The sequence below is a fragment of the Marmota flaviventris genome, chromosome 2 (genome assembly GCF_047511675.1).
Source record: "Marmota flaviventris isolate mMarFla1 chromosome 2, mMarFla1.hap1, whole genome shotgun sequence".
NCBI classification, from domain to species: Eukaryota; Metazoa; Chordata; class Mammalia; order Rodentia; family Sciuridae; genus Marmota; species Marmota flaviventris.
In genome coordinates this window covers 89,764,884-89,773,436 of record NC_092499.1, presented here as the reverse complement: position 1 = coordinate 89,773,436, position 8,553 = coordinate 89,764,884, and the positions used below count along the sequence as shown (strand labels likewise).

The 8,553-nt window shown below is 55.3% G+C and overlaps 1 long non-coding RNA gene across 2 annotated transcripts; it reads left to right on the top strand.

Annotated features, from left to right (window-relative positions):
- The first annotated feature begins 47 nt into the window (after nucleotides 1–47).
- Nucleotides 48–3,941, top strand: LOC139704718 (uncharacterized). 2 transcript variants are annotated; one of them, XR_011706658.1, is made up of 4 exons: nucleotides 48–549; nucleotides 745–904; nucleotides 2,492–2,744; nucleotides 3,488–3,941. It is a non-coding gene; the product is annotated as an uncharacterized lncRNA (long non-coding RNA). The 2 variants fall into 2 exon arrangements; XR_011706657.1 differs by having other exon boundaries at nucleotides 2,492–3,941.
- The last annotated feature ends 4,612 nt before the right edge of the window (nucleotides 3,942–8,553 follow it).

Sequence of the window (8,553 nt, the reverse complement as noted above, 5' to 3'; positions counted from 1 at the left end):
ACAGTCCCAGCACCGACCGGAGGGGGCCTCCGCCCCCGCTACCCCTTCCCCCCCGCTAGCCAGTCGCGCGCAAGTCCCCGCCCCTTGGTTCCTCTCTGAAACACTGGGCCCCCACCCCCCAGCTCTGCGCGTGCCGAGATGATCGCCTGGCTAAGGGCTGAGACCCTGGCTGCCGGAGGATAGGAGGGTGGCCGAGGGAAACAGAGGGGGGTCAGTGGGTGGTTCCCGGATGGTCCAGGAGGCGGAGACACTAGGGAGTCCCCGTAGGCGGTGCCTCGGCGGCGGGCGTTATTTACCTGCAGTCTTGGAGCAGGTAAAAAGAACTTAAGCCCAGAAAGCGAAAACCAGAACCGGAGGACCTCTATTTCCTTCTTTTCTTTCCCGGAGCTTCGAGAGTCCTCGCCTCATCGGCCTCCAACCTATCAGCGCCCACCCACCTAGCGTCCCCTGCTCAGCCGAGAAGCCAACGCACGCATTAACCTCTCAGTGACCACTCGGAGCAAGGCTAGGAGCCAAGCGTCTAAGATTCTGGTCTTCCAAGTATACCTGGTGGGCGTCTCCCTCTCTAGCTGCGGGGGCGTGCCCAGCGCGTGCCTACTCACTTCTGACCCCAGCCTGGGCTTGGCTCGTGCCAGTGCCCAGACACTTGGTCCCCGAGGTGGGGGAAGGCGGGGCGTGGTCCCCGAGGTAGGAGGGGGGCGCGTCCTCAGCTGTATGCTAATGAGGTTCTGACTCCTCCTTCAGGGCCTCCCTCACCTGGGTCCAGCTTCAGCTCCATCGCCTATTGCCCACCCTGTCCCCCCACTCCAGCAACCCCAAGCCCCCGCCCGCGTCCTGTAGCTCCGCTGGGGCAGGGAGGAACTCTCCTGACTCCAGAGTTGACTCGGGCCACTGGAGAGTCAAGGTGAGGGACTGAGACCAGGCAGGCCCGAGTACTCTCCTTCATAGGGCAGGATGTGAGGTGGAACTGGAGTCGCACCGAGTTGTTTGAGTTTGGGGCGGCTTCACTCGTCTCGCCCGCGCGACTCTCCCGGGTGGCCTCACTTCGAGAGGCAGCGGCGCAGCTGCTTTCCCGGAACCCGGCGTGATCCCTGGAGGCCGCAGACCGCGAGGGCCAGCTTCTCCCAGTCTCGAGGGTGCCCGGGAGGTCTCTCTCTCTTTGCGACGCTGAGGGCGGCGGGGGCCCTGTGGCTTCAGCTGTCAGCCCGCCCGCGCAGTGATGGCTGTCGCCGAACGATAAGATCAGTGCGGGGGGAGCGGGGACGCGTCGCGGGCCCGGGGGAGGCCGCAGGCAGGGAGGGGGGCGCGGCGCGGAGCCCAACAGCTGCCAATACCAAGCATGGTCTGATTTTTTGACTCGGGTGGTGGTGGTGGAGGATTGGGGGGCGGGAGGATGAGATACAAGAGGTTGGGAGCGTGGGTTGGGGGAGGGGCGAGGTGAGGCGACGGGCTCCGGGGTCCCCCACGCACGGCCACCCCTCCCAGCCACCATCTGGCGCGAGCGGGTTGGCGTGGGGAACCGAGGTGGGGCGGGGGCCGGCAGATGGGCCCAGGCTGCTCCGAGAGTTAATGTAGGTTATGGGCAGGCGGAGTCCCAGGCCCGAGGGAGGGGGAGCCCAGAGTGTGCCTCCCGGCAATCCTGGCAAGTGGGCTTCCAGATCCTCTCTCCGTGAATACTCTATGGCTCTCTAGACCTGCCTAGGATGCCAGAAGGTGCTCCTCGCTCTTCTCTGAGCTGGCATCCAGCCCCACCTAGCTCTGTCCGCTTCCATTCCTAAATCCTGGCCTGGGAGTTCATAAAAACATGATCCTTTTTTTGGATGTGGCACTTCCCTGACCCTCAAGAGAGACATCCATTTCCCCAGGAGGAATCTCTATCAATACTGGCAGATCTGGAACTTTCTCTATCCTCTTATACACCTGGACTAACATCCCCAAAACGTTTTGCCCATGGTCAAGGACCAAACAAAAGTTGGGATCACTGCAAGGGATTCTAGTGTTCTAGATAGTCTCTGAACCTGGAGGAAAACAGTAAATTTTCCTCCTTACCAGAAACACCTGTTTGCATGGGGCGCTGTCCAAAAGCTCACTACCTGGCCAGGACCCCATCCTTATCCCTGAGTACCTACTATTACTCCATTTTGCTGGGGTAGAATTTTGCCCAATTTGCTGAGCCGGAAAGGGTAACGCTGCAGGCAGGGAATCCAAGTGAACGGGCCTGAATGTTTCTGAACAGACACCCCAATTCTGGAACACCTCACTTCCACACTCCAGCGGAAGGATGAAATTTGCATTCTTGGGGCTCAAAAAAAGAGTAGGAAGCAGGGAAGCGATAAAGAGGCCGCAGATCACTTGGATTGGGGACTCTTCGTCAGAGTCTACAGATCCTATGACTGATGTAGACGCTTGACCACGCCCTGGAGAGTGGACTTCGACTTGGTTCAGACCAACCTGGGCTCCCACTAACTGCGAGTCTTTCTCGGATCCACAGTTCCTCAATCTCGACCCTGCCCAGCGTCGGAAGCCAGACCAGGGTGGAAGCCTGACTTCACACTGAGGACCACAGCCCCCGCCCCAAGAGGTCTTCTACTTTGCGGTCCTTTCAGCTTGGCTATTGTGCTACCACTACACATCATTCCCGCAGCAGGCAGAACTAGCACCTGGAGCCAGGAAACACCAAGGTTGCCTTCCGCAGTGCACTCAGACTGACCCCGGGTCACTGGAGTACGTCCGGAGCCGGAGCCGTAAGTCTCTGCACTTCTTCCCAGCTGTGTGGCCTACAAGCCTTGCGCAGAGTCGTGGGCGCAGCTCCGAGTTCTCTAGTAGTTTTACCCCTCATCCCACCTCCTCCATTCCTCCCAGGGGACAGCGCTCTCGACCCGGCACACTGCAAAAGGGTAGAAACACAGTGGGGTCCCTGCCACAGAGCCCGATGGGCAGGTTGGGGGCGGGGAAGCAGGCCTGGCTGGGGCGGAGCGCTTAAGCCTTGAGGGGCGCTGCTGTGGTGGATGCGGAGAAGGGGCCACGTGCAGGGAGCGGCGGCCCGAGAGCTGCACAGAAGGCGGGGAGATTTGCAAACTGTTGCTGCCACATGGCTGCTCCATTCGATCCATTCACATTGAAATGAGGCCGGCGCGTGCCTCATCTGCCGCAGGGCGCTGCCACGCGTCAGCCCGACCCGCCGCGTGCCAACTGGGGCAGTGGGGCTGGCAAAGTCTGCCAGCCGTGGGGGCTCAGCCCAGGCCCTACAGCCAGGAGGGGGTAGGGGAAGGGCGTCGAGCTACCCTAGCCACTCAGGCGCCACTGATTCTCGGACCTTGGCCCTGCAATTGCGATTGAGCCGGCAGAAAGGACTAGGACGGACGGTTTCAAAAGGGGGCCAGGATCGATGCCGCCGCTCCCCGCAGATGCGCCCCGGCAGCGCTACTCTCCATCTGCCGCTGCTCGCACCTGCCGGTCAATAAATCGATTTTACAATTTAATGCAGCAGCTTCCCGCCCGCCTGGGACAGATGCCGCCGCAGAACCACCTCCGCCTTCGCCCCTCCCCTCGAGGGGCGCCAGCGGTTAAGGACTGGATTCCCGCTCAGCTGGCAGCGCCCTGCGGGGCTTTGTGCACCTCTCTTGGGAGCCCCTACAAGGAACTGCCCGCTCCGGGTTTTTCCCGCGGACAGAGTGGGTTCCCCATAGGTCAGGCCTGAAGCTGGCCAAGGAGACCAAATGATGACTTGGCCGTGGCCTCGCTTGGGAGGGGGGGGCGGTTCAAGGAAGGAACAGGATGCAGTGACTGAAGATAAAATGTGAGGGCCCCTGTGAGAAGGAAGGGGAGGGCCTTGGGCACTGAGGGACACTGAGTTCTGAAGAATTTCAAGGGGGCTGAGCTGGGTGGAACACTGAGGTGGGATGAGGGTTCTGCCCACCTTTTCTTGTCAGTCTGGTAAATAAACATGATAGGGACTTGGCTCCCAGCACTTCCTAGCCATGTGTTCTTGGTCTTGTAATTACCTCAACCCAAACCTTAGTTTTCTCATCTGTGCAATGGAGATAATACTAGTGATCTGGGAGAGTGACCAAGGGACTATATCAGATTACCCATTTGCAAGGCCTAATAAATAATAATTTTCACCTTTCCCTCAGGTGACATGCAGCCAGCCAAGGGCAGACTTGGATTAGAGGGGTAATCTCTCACAGCAAATGAATTCCAGGGAGAAGGGGAAGAAAGAGGAGAGTCCAAGACAAACATTCATAGGGGATGAGACACAAGGAGCAAAGGGTAGGGGTAGAAAGAGAGAGGAAAGTGTGAAAAGGTCAATCATTTGAGGACCTTTCACGGGAAGAGGGTGTGACAAAGTTCTTGACTGGAGGGAGGAGACTGGAGTTTTGAGAATGGGTTTGGAGAAGATGTGAAATGTAAAACGATTGCCTGTGCCCTTAGCCTTCTAGAGATGACTCTCCCCCAAGGTCAAGAGTAAGTCTCAAGTTGGTACCTCTCCTCCTGGAGGCTGGTATTTCAGAGCAATGGCCATGAAGAGAAGAAGAGGCTGCTTCTGAATTGTCCTGATCTTTGAGGCTACTGTCAGCCTTCCCTGTGTCACCAAGAGAGAATACTCACTGGGCTAGACTGTCCACTGGCTGATGGCTCAAGACCCATGACCCAGATATGCCAAATAAAGGATGTCCAAGTAGGTGGGACCACTGGACATGAGTCAGAGTGGTATTCTGGCTTCTCCTGAGACCAGGAGTGCCTCCCATTGCCTCTCTTCCAGACACCCAGGAGCCTGGGGGGCCTAGGCTAGTTCCATGTCTCCTGGGCTTTCTCTAAAGACTCAGTATGGGTGGTATCTGGAACTCAGGTAACTGGTGCAGACCAGCTGTCTCCTCCATAAGAATGGCTTTGGTCTGCAGAGATAGTAGGAGCAAGAGAGAAGCTGAGGGTCCTGAAACCTTCTTTTTACTGTGACTCATGGTGGGTAGGAAGCTCTCCCCAGGTCTCCTGGGCACTGGCCTGGAGGAGAGAAGGGGAGAGAGGCGGGGCAGTGGAAAGACTTGGCAGCTACAGAGGCTGAGATAGGCCTGGCTGCAAGGGCTTGCTTGATGGTGACCCAGCAGCTGCCCCAGCTTCATCTGCCAAACCCAGGGGATGCCTGGAAAGCTGGGGCCAGGAGCCACGAGCGGGTATTTCCAGCCATGGAGGAGGCTGGGGTTTATGGCAGCCTTCACAGCAACTTTCCCAGAGCCCCTGGCTTCCCCTTCCCTACTCCTTCCTGTCCCCACCCTAGCCAGTGAGCAGGGAGGCTGGGGGGTGGCAGGGAGTGTCTGGAGAGAAGGTTCAGTCCTCTGTGTAGAGACCCCCCAGGCTAGAGTCCTTGCCTCAGCCAGTCCTTGCCTCCTGACTGGATTCCTAAAGGCTCGGAAGACTCAGAGGGGACTTACAGGGTGGGAGAAGAGAGGGCACAGGGGAAAGGTGCTCCTGAGATTCACTGGGCCAAGAGAACCTGTGCTGAAGGACACAGCAGAGTGGGGGAGCAGAATCTGAGTTTGAATCAGCCACCTCTTGGAACAACTTCCCTATCCTGAGGTTTTTCCTCCCTAGAGAGGCTTTCTTACCTGCCCATTGCCTGCCCTGGTCAGGCCAACCTTCATGGTCTTTTCCCCTACCCCCTCCCCAGCATACAGGTCCCCCATCCCTGCAACCTCTTTGTGACCTTTACTGGGTGGGAAGCCTTCCTATCTTCTGCTCAACCCTGGCTCCTCTCTTCTGCCTCTGGTCCTCTGTGAGTGAAGACCCATCCTCATCTCCACCCCTTGGAGTCCCTGATCCTTGTGTGCCCTCCCCCTTCCCTTGCTGAGGGACAACTCATCTCCTGGAAGCAACTCTGACCTCTCTTCATTTGCCCACACAACCTCTGATCTCTGATCTCTGATCCCAGCTGCCACCCAGGCCTTGAAGGAAACCACGAAGACATGGGGGATGGGACGACACCTCTGGCTCTCTCCAGCAGCTGGAACCTGGGAATGGGGCTTACTCAGACTAGCCTTAGTCCCCAGCAGTCTCCCTGGAAGGAAGGGTTAGGCCTGAACCAGGAAGTACTGTTTCAAATACTCTCATACACAGAGAAAGAAACCGGGGAAAGGAACTGGGGACAGGTGCCAACTCTGTGAACAGCTGCTTGAGCACACAGGTCACTGATCTTGGAGAAGGCTAAGGAGGAATCTGACTGCCATGGTCAAGTAGGTGATGGGTCTTAAGCTGAAAGTAATGACTGGCCGTCTCTATCTCCTACCATGGTCAGAATGAGAGGAAACTGGCTTAAATGGTTGCAGGAAGGATTTAGGTTAGACATATGGGAGAACTTCCTGTGACAGAGTGTCTACACTGTGTGTCCCAGTTGTTAATCCAAGTTGAACTCTCCCCTGGAGTTGATGAGAATTGCATGCTGATGCTTGCTAATGAATAACTTGTCTTCCTTGTGATTAGCAGAGAACCTCCTACCCAGAGAATTCTGGTGTCTAGACTGTCCACAGGAAGAAATCCACAGAGGTCTGAAGGCACCAAGAGCTGGGTTCCTTCTTTGTCCCAAAGAGTTTAGGCCACTATGAGCCCATGTAACATTGCCTCTCTTGCATCTAGACCTCTGAATGCCACTCTCAGAAAACCAAGCCTGATGGAGTTGTCCAGACACCTGAACTTTGCAGCAAAGGGACAGACTTTGAAGTCTCAGAATTTGAGGTCTGAGAGCTCATAGGCAATTCCAGAGTAATAGCATATAGGATCTACAGCATCAGGATTTCATTAACAGCTTGAGTAAACTCTGTACATTTAGAAGTAGACAAGCTTCAGCGGGGTGTGGTGGTGCACACCTGTAATACCAGCTGCTGGGGAGGCTAAGGCAGGAGGATCAAAGGTTGGAGGCCAGCCTGGGCTACTTATGGGAGCCAATCTCAAAGTGAAAAAATAAAAAGGGCTAAAGGGCTGGGGGATGTGGCTCAGTGATTAAATGCTTCTGGGTTAAACCTTGATACCAAAACAAAACCAAACAAAAACCATGCTACCAAGGGCTAGGGTTGAAACTCAGTGGTAGAGTGTGTACTCAGCAGGTACAAGGTCCTAGCTTTGATCCCCAGAACCACAAAACAAAACCCACCCCCCCACACAAAAACTTCTACAATAGAAAAGAAGGCAAGTAAAGTGCATGTTCTGTTCCATCTGGGGCATGGAGCTATAGAACCCATGGTCAGTCTTCCTGGGACCTGTGTGTGTATGCACACACATTCATGTGCAACACACATATACTCACAGTTTGGATCCAATAGCCATTCAGTTTCAGATGAGGTCTACCATGTGCCTTGCACTGTGTTCTGTTTAGTGAGGCCACTGAGGGACATATGATTTAGTTTGTATTGTCCATGGGATATGGAGATTAAGACTGAGGCATATGAGCCAGGCACAGTGGCGCAAGCTGGTAATCCTAGCTGATCAGGGGGACTGAGGCAGAAGGATCATGAGTTCAAAGACAGCCTCAGCAACAGCAAGGTGCTAAGCAACTCAGTGAGACCCTGTTTCTAAGTAAAATACAAAATAGTGCTGGGAGTGTGGCTCAGTGTTTGACTTCAATCCCCAGTAATCTCCCCCCAAAAAACAAACAAACAAACAAAAAGATTGAGGCACATGAAAAGGAGTGTGACAGTATGCAGAATCAGTATTCAGAGAGGGACTGGGGCCCCAAGGGTCACAGAAGGCTTCATGGGGGAGAAGGGAAAAAGAGCAGAACCTAGATAAAGAAGAGGGCATTCCTGGCAGGGAGCATGGGGAGATCATGGTGCAAATGAAGTAGGTACATCTCCCGGGGCAGAGTCTTCACATGCACAGGGTTAGATGTGAGTTAGGTAACTAGGGTATGGAAGTCTACCATGAATTCAGCAGATGAATTTGGACTTGACTGAGGCATTAGGGAGCCTGTGGCTCTTGAGCAGGAGAGGGTACACAGCAACCATCTGGCAGTGGCACACAGAGTAATCTGGGACAGGGAGGCACAGAGAGAAGACCAGAGGCAGTGAAGAATCTTTCTGCACTTGTGGCTGGTGTCCAAGTATGCACTGATGCCCAGGTCTTGGCCCTGAGCTGGCAGCTTCCACGAGTAGATGGCTGGGTACCTGAGAATGCCAGAGTCTTGATGACCTGCTGGGACAGGCCCCATACTTTCCTTGTGTTGGCAGCTGCTCCCTCCTTTAACCCCCTACTTTCCAGTAGACCCTTGCAAACATGAGAGTAACATCAGACTTTCCCAGCTCCTGTACTGTGAGTGGGGGGAGCTTAGATCATGTCACTCTACTGGCCAGCTCTCCCCAGCTCCCCCTGTATCCCTCAGAGGCCTGAGGCCCTGTCTGGCAGCCCAGGCAGAGCAGAAAGTATTGGATCAGGCCAGGAATTCACAAAGGGAGTTCAGAGGTATCTTGGGGGGCCCAATGTCTAGAAACTTCTAAATATAAGCTCAAGGTGAGCAAACTCTCAAGGGCATGTAGATCAATTCTATATAACTAACTATATAATTCT